General features: G+C 35.6%; 1 long non-coding RNA gene across 1 annotated transcript; it reads right to left on the bottom strand.

The window, feature by feature from the left end:
• Positions 1-5361: 5361 nt before the first annotated feature.
• On the bottom strand, positions 5362-9826 carry LOC149801881 (uncharacterized). The gene is made up of 3 exons (XR_016420734.1): positions 9651-9826; positions 8186-8376; positions 5362-6963 (listed from the first exon to the last, which is right to left on the bottom strand). It is a non-coding gene; the product is annotated as an uncharacterized LOC149801881 (long non-coding RNA).
• Between the last annotated feature and the right edge of the window lie 9488 nt (positions 9827-19314).

The following is a 19314-nucleotide window of genomic DNA, read 5'->3' on the forward strand; positions in this document are numbered from 1 at the left end:
AGTTTCTGATATCTTATTATAGAATCGTAATTTCTCCATTTAGTTCTTGTTGCAAAATATCTTTACAACATTGTTTAAATATGACGAAAAGAGTTTCTCATCACTCACACCTTGATTAATGCAAACTTTACCCCATTCCGTATGGAAACAGTAGATTCCTAACTTTATTTACCCAGCAGCCTCTGTGTTCGCCCCATGTCGATTGCAGGTTATAACTTTGTTTTGGAAATGTATCATCAGCCACCTTTAATAATTCGAACCATGGCCCTTGAATTCTTCTATATCGTACTACTTGTATTAGCATTCTGCCTAACACATTATATATAAAAGCGTTTTTGAAGTGTGTTTTGTAACGGCAATACTATATTTACAAAATGACGTATGTTCAGATTTAGCGTCATTTACTTGAAGGAAACACTAAACATCCGACCCACAATTCAAAATAGGCGGTATTTTATATCAGATATTTGGAATGCAGTTTTTGTAGACAGTTTACCAAACCGATTATTGCTAGTTGTCCCTTTGCCGCTTTGTGCAGCAATTGTTTCTGAGATTTTAAAAGAGAATATGCCGCCAGAATATTTATAATAAGGTAGTCTCTGTCTCGCAATCACCAAAATGCCAACTTTTATATCTTCTCAAGAATCCCTCTTTTAGAAAAACTACAATTTGAGTTTTTCCAGGCTTATCTATGATTTCCAGATATTGTAGTATTCTGTTAGCTGATATATAATTCTTTGAAGTTGAGTAGCAACGAGTAGTAGTGGCGACCCCTCTTCTTGGCGCGGTGCAGCTTCTCGGGTATTATTCGCACCTTGCTGGCCACGAGGGAATGGCCCGTGGCACAGTCGGCATTGTGGTAACTGCGGGTGAGGACACTGGCAAGTTCTGCAAGCCTGGTGATGACGAGGTCTAGCTGGTGCCAGTGGCGTGAACGGGGGTGTCTCCATGACACCTGGTGGATCTCCTTGCATTTGACGTGTTTGTCACACATAGGCTGTGCGAGCAGCACATTTTCAGCAGTCGCTGCCCATTTTCGTCGATATTGCCCCTCTCGTAAAAGCCGAGCAAGGTGGACCAGGCCTCATGGCCAGCTCCCACTCTTGCATTGAAGTCTTCTAGTAAATAGAGGCCTTCAATGTTTGGAATATTGGATATTGCCTGATCCAGAGCCATAGTAGAACTTGTCTTTCTCCTTGTGGGTGGAGCAGAGTTTTGGGGCGTACACGCTGAAGATGTTGACTGGGCCTAAGGATGTTGACAGCTGGAGGCAAGGATTCTCTCAGTACCTGATGACGGAGGTTCAATGAAGGCAAATAGCGTGTTCTTTACTGCAAAGCCTCACCGTGCTGCCTAGGTTCATCTGAGGGCTTCCCTTGCCGAGAGAAGGTGTAATTGGCTTCCCTGATGGTGCCGCTGTCAGCCAGTCGGGTCTCCTGGAGACAGGCAAGGTCTATGTTCAGTTTGGAGAGTTCTCTGTCAATGACGGCAGTCTTCCATGCATCGTTTATCTGCTGTAGGTCAGCGGTCAGTCCAGGAAACTTGGTCCTGATGTTCCAGCTTGCAAAACGAAGAGCTGGAGTCTTCTTATTTCTTCTCTGAGTCTTTCATGGTGCAGAGTTTGTGGTCCACTTGTCGAGATGGTTCTCTAAGCTCCACGCACTCAGTAAGCAGGCGGGCCATGGCAGGCAGCACCTTACTGACTGGGGGCTGCCCAGTTTGGGACGGGTGGTAGCTGTTTAGTGAGACATGGTGATCTCTCCCACCCACAGAAGTAACCCCTGGCGTCAAGCTCTACGCGAATCGAGCTTTGACTTAGAACCGATAAACTGCTACTTCCCGTGTTGTGCCGACGCCGTAAGACGACGCTGGAGTTTCCTCTCCAGTGGAGCTACGAAGCTTGGGTAGGGTGGTATAGAGAATCGGCTGTTGCGCATACACGCAGCTTGTGGACCCAAGGGAACGACGAATGCCGATACAGCTTGGCACCAACGTCGTAGCAGGAGTTACCCGAATGACGTCAATCAATGTCAGACAGCCTTAGGGACTCTGCCTCCGTATTTTCTGTCGGGGTCTACTCCCATAGCCTTTCCCATGAGTGGGTATAGCCGCAAGGCAGCATAAGTTTGGAATCGGAGTTTTCCTTCTCCTAGATGAGCTACCATCCATCGTTGTTTACCAGTAACATCTACCCGAAGCGACTGGTTTTAAGGCGTCAGTGGTCCGCCTTCACCCCTTCTCCTGTTAGTGGAAAACATGGTCCGCCGGACTTCGAAGCTAAGCCACTCGCGAAGGCCAGGAGCTGGATTTTAGGTGACAGAGGCGATCAGAAAAACAAGCCGTATTGGGTATTTCTGGAGAAGTGGAGCGCTTGTCTCCCACTCCCACCCCGGCAATGTCAAACTATATATATATATATATATATATATATATATATATATATATATATATATATATATATATATATATATATATATATAAGTGTGCGTGTGTGTGTGCCTGTACGCTGGATCTTTGATATGCCACGAACGAGATGTACACGTTTTTCATTTAAAGGTAACGAGACTTGCCGAAATTCTATTTTGTTAATGAAATCTTTATTAAGTGGTATATCAAAGATACTGCACACATACCATACATATATTACATTTATATCACATACAAATACACATATTTACATTTGTAAGAGAGTTAAGATTGACTATAGGAAACCTGGCATTGATGGAGGGTATCTCCACGTCGCTGCCCAATGCGTTCTCTATAAAATTTAGTTCTGCAGCTATTCATAATCTCTTTGTAAATTACTTCAATTTTGCTTCTTCTTTATAGATATTTTCATTGATTGTGATTAAACAAATAAAAGATGCGCATAGTATTTAAATGTGAAAGTAAGTTTAAATGACGAATATAGAACCTAGACACTCGAATAGAGTCTTCGCGGCCATCCAATAGCGACGAGAACATGAAAACGAGTGTGGAATAGGCAAAAGCAAAATGACGAAACAAAAAGAGGTACTTCACACATTTTCAGTTGATCAAAGTCTCTATTGTGTTTTAATTACCATTGCTACTTACTATAAGTCTGTATTTATTTCTACTGTCTCACTCTGTTGTTCCTTTTGTCTGGTTCTTTTACCTCCATAGGTCCACATACATTCTCGAATATTACGAACGAAAATCCGCTATGCTATATTTTCACAGACATCTGCCTGTGCCGTGGGGCGATTGGAGAGAGAGAGAGAGAGAGAGAGAGAGGGAGAGTCAAAGTCTCATCGTATGTATTCAATAAAGTAATGAACTAATCCAACAACAAAAATCTCCACTTATCTACCAGAAGCTGTCTTTCATTTGAAGATAATTTAATATTGCAATGTAAAGCTGACCAATATTGGTTACATAATACGGCTGTTGTGATTACCTTGTCGGACAAATGAGATGTCTGTTGCACTTTGTTTAGACACGTAGGTATATTTTTTGTCACTTTAACATGAAGACATATAGGTGTTTACCTTGTGTGACTAAGGACATACTTATAACTTTAGCATGTAAGCACAGAGGTGCTAACCGTGTGTAACTAAGGACGTACTTATCACTTTAGCATTTAGACACCGAGGTACTTACTGTGTGACTAAGGACGTACTTGTAACTTTAGCATGTAGACACAGAGGTGCTAACCGTGTGTGACTAAGGACGTACTTATCACTTTAGCATGTAGACACAGAGGTGCTTACCTTGTGTGACTAAGGACGTACTAATAACTTTAGCATGTAGACACAGAGGTGCTTACCTTGTGTGACTAAGGATTTATTTGTCACTTTAACATGTATACACATAGGTGCTTACCTTGTGTGACTAAGGACGTACTTATAACTTTAGCATGTAAACACAGAGGTGCTTACCTTGTGTGACTAGCACGTACTTATCACTTTAGTAAGTAGACACTTAGGTGCTTACCTTGTGTGACTAGCACGTACTTATAACTTTAGCATGTATACACCGAGGTGCTTACCTTATGTGACTAGGACGTACTTATCACTTTAGTATGTTTACACCGAGGTGCTTAGCTTGTGTGACTAAGGACGTACTTACCACTTTAGCACGTAGTCACCGAGGTGCTTACCTTGTGTGAGTAGGACGTACTTATAACATTAGCATGTATACACTGACGTGCTTACTGTGTGACTAGTACGTACTTATCACTTTAGCTTGTAGACACCGAGGTGCTTGCCTTGTGTGACTAGGACGTACTTATCACTTTAGCTTGTAGACACCGAAGTTCTTACCTTGTGTGACTAGGACGTACTTATAATTTTAACATGTATTTACCGATGTGCTTACCTTGTGTGAATAAGGACATACATATCATCCTAATGTTTTGACCCTTAGGGGATGCCTATGGCCTTATTGTTTAGACACATTGGTATTTACCTTAACTGTCTAAGGATATGCATGTTGCCTAAATATTTAGACGCCCAGATGTTAGCCTTGTCTGACAAAGGAATGTATGTCACCCTAATGTTTAGTGACCTAGGTCTGTACTTTGTGGAACTAAGTGGATACCTCTCATCCTAATGCTTTTACAACTCGGTGTTTGCCTTTAATGTCTAAGGGGATGTCTGCCAGCTAAAGCATTGCCATCTATGTGTTTACCTTGCCTGACTAATATCAAGACCGTCACATTAACATCTAGACACTTAAGTGTTAACCTTGTTTAAAAGATCCATTGTAAACTTACTGTGAAGGGTTTGTCCTCTTAGCATGATATAGTGAAACCTATGAAAATCTTTAGCAATATAAGTATTTTGTCATCACTCTTTTATTGCCGATTAATTATAGAGGTTAGACGAAACATTTCCCATAATACTGAGAAACCTGATAGCATCGCGTACCGCTTGCAAAGCTCCATCAATATGTTTCGCAATTCGAATGCCATATAAACAAATTATTCTCAAAAAGGTTTGCACAACTATGAAACAGAAGTACAGGTGGACGTTGAATAAAAACATAAGAAAGTTAAATAATACGAATTAAATCACCGATGAAAATAAACCAAAACATTTGTTAAATGGTTTATCCTGGCTTTTTCGCCCATTGACGCAATATTTTATATATCGTACAAAGCCAGTCTTACATATAAGAACTGTCAAACTATTTTCCACACATTTACATGGGTATTAATTAAAATGCAATAAGCTTAGCGACATCTTATTTTTTATATAACGTTTTGAGTTCGCTTAGGCTAGTCACGCGACAAATCCCCATGGTGTCCGACGAAGACAGCATACATATGTAAATCACTTGAAATCACTCTACTGGTTTTGCTCTCTTGTCTTTTCCAGATTGGTATATACCACCTTAGGCAAGGTTTTATTTGTTTATTCTAATAATCTCCGCATTTGTTAAAACAGCGACGCCAATAATGTTATGATGCTGTTAAATTGGCTTGAGGCTGAGACTACCAGAGAGGAGATTGGGAACTCCCTAGCACACCAACAATAACCCGTTCTATATTGTTATGCAAATTAGGTCCTCAGTGCACTGTAAGATAATAATATGAATTTGTAGATGGGACCAGAAAATAGCATTCATGGTTAGGTTTGTATTCTGTAAACTACACAACTCCTAAAGATTTTCATTAATTAAAATAAACACATCCTAATAATTTCAAAATTTATGATACGTATGCACATCTGTGGATACATACATAAATCTATTGCCATTACGTATGTTTTTAAAAAATATTCCCTAGTTATTTTGTTTCTGCTGTGATGGCTCCACCGTTAGCTAATTAATACTCTCAACTGTAGAATTCGCAACTTCTGAGTTAGCAGGATCAACCGCTTATTTTGAATGATAAAATGATACATTAGCAGTAGCAACTTCCTATTTAAAAACTTTTAATTACCGATTTAGCAATATTAACTCTTATTTCATGCTTTCAAAATCTGTCTATGCATCGACAACTTCAAGTTTAATCATCATAGCTGTTGAAGCATCTATAATGCCATGTGTAAGTATAGTGTCATTTCAGCACTATACATACAAACCATCTTAAGCCATCACGAAGGAACCAAGGCCGGCGGGAACAAACATGGGGCTGGGCCGCTGTCATTCTGGGCTATTTACGTTTTTGGCATGAAATTGGAGCGAAGAAAATATGCAGGATAGGTGCAACACTGTACGAAAAGTCCCATGAAAAATGTACGCATACCATTATAGTTGGTTGCGTAGTGTAAGTTCAGGTTCAAGATTTTAATTATACAAGTTCAATAATGTTGTCGTGACTGCCTTCGCTAATTCTCATATTCTTGCTAATAATGTTCGTCTTAGTACACATTTAGGAATACTTTATTAGCGTAATGGTACGATGTAGCACTGGGTACTAAGATGTCTGCGTTTGTGAAGACGAATTCATTAAATAGGTACGATAGTATTGTACAAGTCTAAGCAAGATAGTTATTTGTTATGTATACAAAGACAAATAGCGAATGTATGACAGGATGAGGAATAGCCAATTTAAATATTTTCAATTTTACAAACAAAAAAAAATGATAACGCTGCAGACCACTCCAAGCTTCATTATATACCGCAATAAAAATATAATTTAAATACCAAAACAATTCGCAAATGTCCACCTTGCTTTTCTAGATGTACCCAACTACATACCAATATAGATTTGTGAACTTGTGAGCTGATTTACCAAACTAAGCCATCTATTAATGTTTAGCGCAAACGAATCCTTTGCGAGGAAAATCCAGTCCATTTAGACCATCTCTCTCTCTCTCTCTCTCTCTCTCTCTCTCTCTCTCTCTCTCTCTCTCAATAACAGCAACATATTCCTGAGATACTGCAGGGAGTTCATTGTACCAGACAAAAGTTCTTGCAAAAATGTATGTCTGATTTTTCAATAATTTCTAATCCGTAGTTGTGCTGAGAAACGGCATCGATGTTGACGGTGTTCACCTATGAACAAATGAAGAAATATAAATTGTATGTTAATATCTATGTATCAATATATATATATATATATATATATATATATATATATATATATATATATATATATATATATATATATATATATATATATATATATATATATATATATTCAGTGATACTACATGTATTACTGCTACTATTGTTATTGCTGTTGCTTGAACTGCCACCAAAATACTACGAAGAGTAAGTCATGTTGCATATAATTGATTACCTACCAGCTTTCCTAACTAACTACCTAGTTACGTATCGATCTGAACCAGCCAAATTAGGAACATTATTTATTTCTGGAAGTAAATGCTACATTAGTGCCCGGTTGCTATGGCCATGCTATGGTATTTCATTCTGATCGTACACCATCAGAGTGTACCTTGCAATAAAGAGACACATAGGGGCACGTGCCCCCTCCCACCCACCCCGAGTGTCACTTGTAAACATGTATTGTCCTACATACTTGCTCACACCTAAACTAATTCTGCGGAATACATATATAGCTATGTATATTTAGTTTGCATTTTTTGTTCTCTTTCCTCCATGATTATGTTATGTTATGTAATTGACCTTAGTACAAAATCAAGTTAATGGTCTACCTGACTAGCGACAATCATCTAACCACTTAGGCCACTGGAGCGGTCGATTTATTTATTAAATTATTCACTGGAATTACAAAGTGCTCACTCGCACTTATTTGACAAAATTATTAACTTGTAATTATAGTGCATTCAGTCATATCTTGGATTAAATTATTAGGATATCAAAAGAAAGTTGACTCATCGCCACATTCTCGGCCATTCTCACATTTCAATATTAAAATTGATTTGGAACACGACAGAAGTTCAGTTGAAACTCTAAACATTTGGAGCTGTGATAGAACTTTTAGGACTGTTTGACATTCACAATACTTTAAGTTCTTTTTAAATTTTTACTTTACATTCAAAGAAAATAAATGATTTGTTGAAGTTTACAAAACTTGTTGGTTCTCGCTCTTTTCTGTTACATATTTTAAGACGATAGAGCCGCAACAACATATATAAATTCAAATCTGTTAATGGAGATGATAAATACGCATCGACGGCTACCCAGGTTTCTCGAACCTAGGATTCCATTTAAAAAACTCACATGATGAGTCTTTATTTTCAAAAGGATTTTCAAACTTACATTACCATCAAAGCAAGTCATTTGATTTTACCTGATTGAAGCACACTTTCTTCTCGCCATTGGTTTAGGAGTCTGCATATCCATTTTGACAAATGTTTTGGTCACATCCTAAGCAGGTCCGCCCTTGAAATTGGAGATATGTAGGTCGTCGACAATGTGGAGGAATAAAAATAGCCGCGCACCTTATGTGGGGACAATGTTGTATGTGTCTACCCAAGTTACCTTCAAGAACAAGAATGTGTTATATATATATATATATATATATATATATATATATATATATATATATATATATATATATATATATATATATATATATCACCAATATCATGCAAACATTAATCACGTGTTTAAATTCGTAATCATATCATTATAATTATTTGTTGGCCTTAGCTGTCCATGGCAGGCAGATGACATTACAAATAAAAGATGCTGAAGTCAACATAGCTGCATTGCTTATTTAATCTTTCTACTACATTCTGTTCCAAAATCGAACCCTTATGCATATTATACATCATGTTCCGTCCTGCGTGTCGCAGACCCATTCTAAATGAAGGATGTACTGCAGTGACTCAGTAATTAGCGATATCGAATCCTACAGTGATAGCAGCCTTCCTACTACACTGCCTTGGGCAATGTACTTTTACTTCAGTGCCCTCAGCAATAAGGAACCCGGAATTTTTGTGCGGTAAACGACCAAGCAAAACTAAATCAGCCCTTTCTGCTTTAACATTCACAAATGTTCGTTGGGGAAGAAAAGCCACGCCCATAGATCCTTCCAGCCCCATTAACATTAGGTCCCACCCAACCTGATGATGTTACACGCCTACAAGATTAAATCTGAGCAGTTCTACTTTATTTCTGTTACATTTCCTCGTCTCATGCTTGCATTTGGAAACTTCTAAATACATGTGAACAGCCATGAGTAAATGCCGTTACTGCTGTACATTGTGACAGTGTTTGAAAAGTGACAAAAATTATAAAACCATTTAAGAAAACGTTCTTATAAAAAGGCAAAAATTAATAACCAATTCTCAAAAAAAAAACATAATAAAAGCTTAAATTATATAGAAAGTCACATTAAAACGTGAAGAGAAATTGTGAAGATATGACAGAATTTATATATGTTACGACAGTTAATGAATGCTCCGACAAGTCACATATGATGCCTTGAGCATGGTTGTTACTTCATAGCAAGCTGGTTCGACCATTATTTAAGGTTTATTTATGTATTTAACGAAGCAGCGTACGTTAGATTATCCTTTTTATTCTATGAGAACACGAAAACCTAATGTTACCATAGCATTTTCTTTTGAGATAGTCAATATATTTCAGTGGTAATATTGGACATATTGTCGTTTTAATAGATATATGCATCTGACCGTGCCATTTGTATCGTTTTCTGCAGAAGAAAATAAAGCGAAAAATGCAAGCAAAAGCATTAGTTTCTTTGAACTTTTAGGACGATCTCATGATTGATACTAAAGACTACTTACTCGGTAATGAAGACACCTGTTTTGTTGCAAGCATGATAAGTGCTATCAGAATCAAATTCCTCATCTTGCTGTCCTGTGCTGTGCACCTATTGCAACCTATGAACATGTGTGATCCTGTGGTAATTTCAACTATGTATGATTCTTTTGATAGCTGCTTTATACTGTCAAGTTGGGACTGTCAAGAGGGCTTTTGTTTTGGAAATGATGATTACGTCAAACCAGGAAACAAGAGGATGGCTAATGAAATATTGCTCACCGATAGACGTAAATGGGACGTGCAATGACGCTGTTATAATCAATTCATCATCCTCGTCCATAATGACATTGTGGCACACATATTTGTGGATTCGAAATGACTTATATTTACATTTTACTTCCTATTTGCAGGCGATGATACATCGTTTTAAGTTTATTTAAAGCAGATCTTATAAACATTAATACACATTTTAAACTTAGTTTAAACAGTGCTTTGTTTATGATCTCATTATACAAACATAGTGACTTTGTGTTGTCTAGAATCGGTATGAATAAGAGTGAAGCAGCTTATTTGTTGTTAACTTTGCTTCTTTTTGTTTTGCTTGCTTGTTTGCATTTTTCCGAGCTGTCAACAAATATAAAATGATACCGCAAAAACGAATTCTCAATCAACCAGTGTGATTTAAAAGAATATATTCCCTGCTAAGGATAGTAATAGTTTATGTTTACACGGTATTATTATGGCTCGCCACACCACAAATCCTTTGGCATCTAGCGAGGACAGTCAACATACATATGTAATTATTTGAAGTCAGGCTGCTGTTTTTGTTCTCCTGACTTTGCCAAACTGGTATATACTACCTTAGGCTTGCTTTTATTTGTTTATTCTGATGAACTCCTCGTTTGTTAGAACAGCAATGTAGTGTTATTTTAATAAGAGCGTGAGGCTGAGACAACATAGATGAGAGTGGGAACTCACAGCCTTGTACACCAAATATCACTTGTTTTATATTGTTACGTGAATTATGTCCCCAAAGCAATGTAAGGTAAGAAACATATTTTTATAAGGGGCCAGAGAAGATCATCCATGAAACTGAGCGTGTGTCGTACATTATACAATTCCTGCAGTTTATCATTAGCAAAAATAAAAGTATCATATTATTAGCAAATAATCTTACAGTATATTTGGACATTTATGCAAAACGTTTAAACAAATAAGGTATAAATGTCAAAGAAACATTCGAATACTTAAGAATAATGTAGTCATTCACGATCCTAAGTTTCACTAGGATTCTTAAATCTGGTATTACAATTGTTACAAGATTTACATGCAATCTACTGTCTAATTTAAAATTACCTATTGGTTCATACATATATAATTCGATAAAATATTGGATATTTGTTTAGTTATATAGTGCAATTAAGCATTAAAAATAGGTCCTGGGACAAATGGCAGAAAATTGGTGTTAGCCAAACAGATATTATACAAAACCGTAGATCACTAACTCCTTCTTCTTATGATACAACGTTTACCACTGTCATTCAAACATCAAGGAGTCTCATAAACTGTTGACCACTAAGCTCTGAACGTTTGCAGAACACAATTTGCAACTGGTTATGCAAAATCCCTAAACCATTGGTCATCAAACTTCAAGGAGTACGAAAATTCCTTGGCCACTTGTTATCAAACTTTCAGGATTATAGGAAACAGCAAACCATATGCTCCAATTTTAATTACTTCTAATTTCAAATGTTATAAAACAATCCTTAGCTGATAGTAATGATTTATTAAATTTTTCAAATAAAAAATCCTTCGGTATAAAGCCAGATCATCTATTAAAGTCCTTGGAAGTTAGCAAAACGATTGGGTTGGTTGGAAGCTTCATATTGCCTAATTTTACATTTTATTCTTCTGAAATTCACTGTGCAATGAATTCAATCAATATGTCACGGGATATATATGGTTATGACAAAATGTCATCTAATCATCACACATTACAGCATAAGTAACATAATTCTTTTCTATCCCGGAAACAGTGATCTAACTCTCTGCAAATTCATCTATTTAAATTATCCTATCCCACAAAACACACAACATACATTCTCAAGGCAGGCTTTATAGTTCCAGTATTTATTTTATTGTCCAAATTTCTTTAAAAATTATATATGAGGTAGTAAATCTAGTTTAAAACAAGCACATGCTAAACAGGCCTATCGTCATAGATCCCAAGGAGACTTTTTATAATACTATGCCGAATTTGATCTGGAACAAATTTTTGTGTATAAGAAATGTTTAGGCCCTAATATAATATCATATATTCTAGTGAAGTAAGCTTTTATATATGTATTATGATAGTATGTGTCACTTATAAATAAAAATCGTATACGAATTAATTATTTAATAAAAACAGACTCATGATATATTATCGATTGATAAGCGTCTGCCGTGAGACTTTTATGACCGTGTTTCAGTAACTAACCGATTATTAGATTGTATAGATCTATGACGATTCGTATTTATGTCAAAATTCTTAGAAAAGGTGGTTCTATCCCAGCTTGCATCTCATCTAAATTTAAACAGTCTTTTTACCAATGTACAATCTACATATCGCCCTCGCCACAGTACTGAAACAACTCTTCTAAAAGTAGTTAATGACATTCTCTCTGCGTTAGGTAGCGGAAAGATTACAGTTCACACCCTCCTTGATTTGTCTGCAACATTTGACACAATAGACCATGATATATTACTTTACCGTCTCCAGCATGTATTTGGCATTCATGATACAGCCTTACTGTGATTCAAGTCCTACTTGGTCAACAGCACACAAATTGTATCTGCAAATGGAATACACTCCAGCCCAGTTGATCTATGTTGTGATGTTCCACATGGGTCTGTTCTTGGACCTGTTCTCTTCATTCTGTACGCTCAGTCGCTCTCAAGTGTCATATATCATCATCCAGTGTCTCACCAATTGTACGCTGATGACACCCAAATATACAACTCTGGCCATCCAACTGAAGTTGATGTTACCATCCAAGGTGTAAAGAGGTGCATTTCTGATGTGAAATCATGGGTGACATGTAACAAGCTGCAGATGAATGATGATAAAAATGAGGCCATTCTGATCACAACACAAAGACTTTTTCATTTACATCCTTTACCTTAAACAATAAATATCAGCAACACCAACATTAAATTCAATTCACACAATCACTACGAAACCTAGGTGTTACTCTGGACAGTACTCTCACATTGCACCAACATGTCATGAACATATACAAGGCTGCATATCTTGACCTGAGAGGCATCAGCTCAATTCGCAGATATCTTTCACTTGATGCCACTAAAACACTTGTGTGTTCATTAGTACTTTCAAGACTGGACTATTGTAACTCAATTCTGTCTGGTTCATCTCAATATCTGCTCCAGAAACTTCAAAAAGTTCAAATCACAGCTGGTAGGATCATACTTAGAGTACCACAATCAGAGCACATCTACCCGCTGCTCTGTACCCTACACTGGCCATCCATTCGATCCAGAATCAAACACAAAATTTGTTCTCTGTGCTACGTTTCACTGTCGGACTCTATTCCAACATACCTATCCGACCTCACCCATGTGTACACACCAGCAAGATACTTACGCTCCTCTTCTGACAATCGTATACTCATTATTCCCACCATGAAAACAAAGTCATATGGACAGCGTTCTTTTGCATACCAGGGCCCAGCAACGTGGAATGAATTGCCCACTGAACTTAGACACAAAGACACAGTGATCACATTCAAGAGGGCTCTCAAAACTCACTTATTTCGACTGCAAGAACAAACTTAAAGACCTAATAATGTTTCCTACCTTAAATATTCTCAGCATGTTTTTTTTTTTTATGTTTTCTAATTTCATGGTGTTTGTTTTTGTAATCATATCATTATATGTTTTTTATCTTATAGGTGTTGTCTAATGTTGTAAAGCGCTTAGAGCTTCTAAAGATTAGGCGCTAAACAAAGTCCTCATTATTATTAATTCGAAGCATAATTATTTTCATATAAATTAACATCCAGGAAGTGAAAATAAATACTCATCCAATATCAGTAACTGACTGACTTTGCTTGTCAGATATGGAAACCAAAGGCTTGCAGCCTCAAGCAGTTTGCATGCAAAGCCAAATACCACCTTAGTACCTAAAACTAGCCGCACAAAATCAAATCAAACTACCTCACAATTTGAATAAGAAAAGCTCCAGATAAAAATATAGTTAATAATAATACGGTAAAAGCATTATAAAACATAACACGCTATCTCGTGTATGCAAAAATAATATATAAAAACAATACTATCAACAGATTATAAGATATGACAGAATTTCGCATGTGCAAAACACGTGAACATATCATACTGCTGAACTCGTATGAAGAATTATATATTTTTATAGCGGAGCGTAGGGTAAAGATATGTAATGGACATGCATTTTTAGGGGACAATTCTTTTAAGTCCTGAGATCTGCATTTTGCATTTGTTATTATTGTATAAATCAAATCTTTCTAATGACACCGTAATACTAGTCATGTAGTTTTAAGGTAAATTGCAAAGAATATGCATACTGTCATAAAACCGTTGTAATAAATATATGCTAACATTAATATTTTAATTAAATGACAAATACAAGTTAAGAACGGTGTTTAAAGTATCTATACTACGATCCTACCACTTTCTTAAATATTAATCACTTGTAGAGGCTGATTTAATTTTATAAGAAGAAAACCGTAAAGAACATAAACAATTCCTAACTTAAAGATTGGTTGATAACACAAGCTAACTATGTAAGAAGAAAACGGACTGATAGGATGTTCATGCAGAAGGGTTCGTGTTAGTCAAGTAGATAACCATTCTCAAGCAGATATCGTTGATACGGAAGCATATAAAACATATAATGAGTATAAATATATTTTTAAAGTGACAGATTTTTTTAGACAAATATACGCCCGACTAATAATAAAAAAAGAATAAAATATGCAGGATGTATTTTGTAAAAAAAATATTTAACATGCCCCCCCCCCCTCAAAAGGCAAGAAAACACAACAGTAACAGCAAATCGCCGAAACTAATATAGTTTGACCAGGAAAAGGAATTATGCAACCTAAATTTCAAGAATTTTTGGAGAATTAAAATAATGAATACATTTCCAATTACTTGGACAAAAAAGCGTCTATAGTGGATGAGTTTAATCGAACTCTTCAGACAATAATGTGGAAGAATTTTACTGAAAAAAGTAACCAATAATAAAACATGCAAACCACAAAAAGAGGAAGACATATTATCAAGAATTATTGATGGATGTATTAGGTGAGAATACAGATCAAGAGACATATCGCCGAACGAAGTCTGTAAACTAAGGAACAGGTCGAAAGTATGGATTACCATTTATGGTGGTGTTAGATGCTACGACTCTGTGGTCATATAATACGTAACAGAAAGAAACAAAACCAACAGGTTTTGTAAAATTTAACAAATAATTTAATTATCCAAGTTATAAAATAAAACTTTACATTATCATGAATTGAATCCAAAATAACCGTAAAACAGTTCAAGTCCAAAATAATCGAATGTTGAAATTTTAAATCCTCGAATGTACTTGTCTGTCAACCGTCTTGATGCATCAAAACAGCATTGCCCAGAACTCCTCTGAATACTTCTTAATTTTTCCAGAATACTATTTAAATCTAATGAGCACTTTGTAATTCCAATGAATAATCAAACAAATGTCTTCTCTCAAATAATATATAAACATAACATTAAATTCGTCTGCAGATTGATGTTACAACAAGAACACACGAAATAAAAAATGAAAAGTGTCCAGTTCCAGCTAGCTTATATACAAGCATACGGGGTGAAAACGAATTTTGCTCCTACTATTAGCGCGACGTTTTACCAATATCTTATATCATAAAAATACTCGCCTGATCTAACAAATCCATGGTTCTTCTAAGAAACGACCTGACCCCACCAGTCAAATAAAGATTACCCCGAAGTTGTCAACAGGTTTTATTATTAATATTATTAATGATCATCAACACTTACGCAAACATTTATTTATAGATTCTACGCAACGTTCAGTCCAAGTATCATAAAACAAAATTTTATAGCAGTGTGCAAAAACTAGCTGCCTAATATGTTGATTATAGATGATCATTACAATCTGCAGTCATGAGCAATAATTACACATAATATAGATGCGATGTACCCATCCAATGGGAAATAACTTAATTCTTCTACGAACCCACCTGACTCCACCAGTCAGTAAGAAAGTATCCAAAAGAATATCAACAGGTTTTCTTATTAAATTTAATATTAATGATCATAAACACCTACATAAAAACATATTTATAGATCCAAAGCAGTCTACACTCTAAATATCGTAAAAGAGATTTGTATACCTTTGTACAAAAATTAGTTATCTAATCTATTGATCACCGATTTACATTACTAGTTACAGTCATGAACAAAACGCACAAATAATATCGATACCATCATGTACCAAGAGTTACAAAAAATATAGATATACATAATAGACAACAGATGCTTATGGACTATCAAAATACGAATTCGTTCAGTGTTAGGATCTCAAAATATTATTATATTTGTACTAAACGTTATCTTTCTAATTTCCCACTAATTTTTTAAATGGAAAACTGAATGACACTCGAAATGACTAATTATTTTAGTGTAAAATAGTTCACCAAGTTTTCAATTGAATGATAAAAATATTATGGAACTGACACGAAATTTGCTTTAATGCAATAATACCAAAATCTGACAGAGGAAAAAAAGAGCCCAATTTAATTCGTTTTCAAGCTAGAAGAGAAATAAAACGGCTTTGGAATGAACCCACAGAAAGAAATATTACAAAAGCGACACAAGACTAGTATGGTAAATTCTTACATGAATACAAAGTCGTTCCCTGGAAAAACAGAAAGACATCAACATTATATGATTGATTTGATTGGTTGCTTGAAAGAAGGTTAAACATACTTGTGGAACTAATACATACAAAATGAGAGTATTAGGATAAATAAACATCTAGGCTGATTTATTTCACCAATACTGAATAACATATTATCTAGTGACAGATTAATGTGTATACTGTTTTATAGATTGGTGCCACAGAACATTACTGTCAAACATAATGATCAAAAGCGACAGACACAGTAATGTTAAAGAAATGTTTAATGAAGTTCATAACAAATTAGGCCCCGAAATAGATGCATATACATTAAAAATAAGTAAATTTTTAACTCCACATATTGATAATTTATACATATAGGAAGAAATTTCCACAGAAATGTTTAGCAAATAGGATGATAACACCAAGTAGCCTTTCTGAATATAAAATAAAGTCATTACATTTTTTCTGTATACTACAAAATATATTATGACCCACCTAGAGAACACCGCAAATAATACAAAAATATAATTTTGAGAAATGAAACCACTGGTTGAATAAATGCCCATATTATGTAGCTCACATTCGATAATGAACTTATCCAATGACAATGTAATCATTGACTGTTGTGGCTTTATGCAGCGCACGGTCGAAGATGAGCGTCTGTAAATAGATCATACATAGTGTCATTCATAAAGTTAAATTCCCATAGGGGGCAAGAAACAGCTAATGTTAAATACTCATCGACTCCGTAGTTGTCCGAAATGTTATAGTTGAATTTCCACAGATCACTCAACGGGTCAGACATGAATTCCTATAACGGCATAATGACTCATAATTGTAAGCTCTCATAGTCTTCACACCGATCCAAATCTAGTGTTAAATTCACATAACCCTATATTGTTAAATTCACATTTTAACATGTGGATAATTATGCCATTTAGGATCACAATGGCTCCTTTAACTACTACCACAGAATGCCATCTGAGCTGATGTCAAAAGTCCTTAACCCCCTGTACCAAAAACATTATTTTGTCTTTTAGTATGCAGCAACGTATTTCTGTTTTAAAATATTATTAGCTTGTATAAATGATTGAAATCCTCTGCCTTTTTCACACATTGTAAGTAATCACATATTGCTAATGGCGAGAGAGTTCCACATAAACTCAATCATGTTACCCAGTCCTATTCATTTGACTTTGGTTTTATTTTTGCACGCGTTCTTTGATGATTATTTCCAAATACATGCTGCTTAAATCAAATAGTCGAACAATTATAGTTTAAGTTTAATTTTATTTGCACATTAGCCTTTATGGTCTGATTAGATGCTCTCTCTCTCTCTCTCTCAGTTTCTGAATCCTGTTCATTTTCATGGTGTACATTATGTCGACGTGTTGACAGTTGCGTAATATCTTGTTACTTACGTAGTTAAGTTGCGTGGGTTCGAGTCTCAGATTCAGCCAATGTGGGTATGTGAGAAAGCTTGCCAGTAGCTTCTCGTGGGTCGGTGGTTCTTTCCGGGGTTTTCCCGGATTCTTCCTCCACCATTAATACTGGCCGCCATGTATAGCCTATCTTGTGCTGAAAAATGGCGTTAAACCCTACAACAACAACAACAACAACGTAGTTAAGTAAGTTGGAAGACAGTTACTTAAGGCTATCCCTCTGCATTTCTTTGGGTCAAGGGCGCCACCCGTTTTGTAACAGACCATATTCCCGTTTCAAGAATTATATTGATCAGCCTTACAGACGTGATGGTATTGAATGGTATCTATTTAAACAATTTTAATCATAACGTTGTCATCGCCACATAGTTTCCCAATTTTTATTACATACCCATTTATGTTTACATGAATGATCCAGTTTTTATACGGATAATAAGTTCTTATTTCTTCGATAAGGATATTTATTCCATATTTTGGAATGACACATCCCAATCGGAACTGATTTAGTTCCTTCAATTACGTCCAACTGTTGCTATTCATAGCTGTCCCGAACAGAGCATTTTTAAATTTCAATCTACATTGAATTACAATGACGCTGTGTAGCGAATCATGTGTTGAAAGCATTAAAGACAGGCTTGTAATAAATACAGACCTGCATTCGTGCTTTGCTGCGAATCGGGTGAAATTAAACGTTTGATAATGCGTATGAATGTCTTGGCCTAACGGCGTCGACGTATTCTTCCGACATATCATACTCGTTATTTTTATGATGTCGGAATAAAACACGTATACAGATCAAAACACATATGCATTTTTTGTTTATTTAGTTTTGCATCTGTTTTTGACATGTCCTCTTTAGTTATTGTTTCTTCTATATCTACCACAGATAAAAGGACGTTATAAAGAACTGGTTCTTTTGTTCAGTTATCTTGGTAAATATGAGTTTAGCTTTATTTGGAAGTACTCATAACAAAACCCATAGGTTGTGCAAAAATAATCATTTGTACTCCTACTGTGATTAGGTAACTTAGCATAATACTTTGTACTTTTATCGGTATTTAAGGATCAGAGCTTAATCATTTGTATTATTTTTGGGATTGTGATAAGTACAGTATTTCCATTAATAATTTTATACTCTACTCTAGCAAAAAAATTATTGTTTAAGTGCCATTTTGTTTTCATTTTGTTACAGAGGACGTAGAGATTTTGTTTAATTAAAATCGTTAATTGGGTTAGTGGATACAAATATATTTTAACGATACAATGATAAATATATATCTTATAGAATAAGTAATAAAGAAA

The sequence above is a fragment of the Sinohyriopsis cumingii genome, chromosome 4, assembly GCF_028554795.1.
Source record: "Sinohyriopsis cumingii isolate HCF-2022 chromosome 4, ASM2855479v2, whole genome shotgun sequence".
Lineage (NCBI taxonomy): Eukaryota > Metazoa > Mollusca > Bivalvia > Unionida > Unionidae > Sinohyriopsis > Sinohyriopsis cumingii.